Below are 1,165 nucleotides of genomic sequence, written 5' to 3'. Positions count from 1 at the left end.
TTTCTATAGTCTCCGCATATCCTTACACTGCCATCCTTTTCCGCACTACTACTATGGGACTACAGTAGGATGACGCAGACTTCTCGATGATTCCCGCACTTTCCATATCCTGGATCTCTTGTTTAACTGCATCTACTAATCACATAGATATGGGATAAGGTTTCTGCTTTATAACTTTGGAGCTAGTAAGTTCTATAGTGTGATAATTAACCTTTGCAACTTTTGGCTTGTCTGAGAATATGTCACTGAAACGTTTCAACAAGCTTTTTACCTGCTTTTGTTGTTCAGACTTTAGAGTTTCACTCACGTCCACATCGTCGCAGGTCTCGGTTTGACATGACTGTGCAGTGGTGGGTCCATCGTCAAGTTCACTTTCTGCAATCACTGCAGCGGCACATATGGATGCTGCTGCGGAAGTACTGCCAAGACTCGAAATTTTCTGTGAAAAGAAAGCTTTAACATATGCTAGATATAGCTGTTGTTGAAGAGACCAACTGCTCGTCGCGTCTCTCTCGCCATAGGACGCACATCTGATGCCAGTTGTGAAGTATTCCTTTAATATTGATGTGGAATCTTTTGTGTTGATTCCCCACCTGTACTACATAATTACGATCAGATATTCTATCTACGATATCATAAGGACCTTTCCACTGTGCCAACAACTTGTTGTGAGAAGTGGGCAAGAGAAGAAGGCACTTATCACCTACTTTGAACTAACGTACCTTTGTTTTCTTGTCGTAATAAGCCTTCTGCACTTCCTGTGCTTTCAACAGTTCTTGCTTGGCTAATTCACAGGTAGACTGGAGACGATTGGCCAGATCAATGACGTAGGTATATGTTGACTTGATCTCTGCGTCTGCTGCATTGTCGTCCCATAGCTCCCGCAAAATTTGAAGGGGTCCTCGCACAGCTCTTCCATACACAAGTTCGAAGGGTGAGAACTTTAAAGAACTTTGCGGAACTTCTCTATACGCGAACAGTAGCGGTGCAATATAGCGTGGCCATTCTTTCGGCTGCTCTGCTGCCATCCTCCTGAGCATTCTCTTCAGCGTGCCATTGAATCTTTCACAGAGACCATTACACATCGGATGATATGGAGTCGTTCTTAGTCCCTTTATCGACAACAAACGAAGCACTTCTTCCATCATCGCAGAGGTGAACTGTG

This window comes from Penaeus japonicus, unplaced genomic scaffold (genome assembly GCF_977035675.1).
Source record: "Penaeus japonicus unplaced genomic scaffold, GWHDUDI00000001_assembly GWHDUDI00000017, whole genome shotgun sequence".
NCBI classification, from domain to species: Eukaryota; Metazoa; Arthropoda; class Malacostraca; order Decapoda; family Penaeidae; genus Penaeus; species Penaeus japonicus.
The sequence above is the reverse complement of the archived record's forward strand: the minus strand, read 5'-3'. Positions refer to the sequence as shown.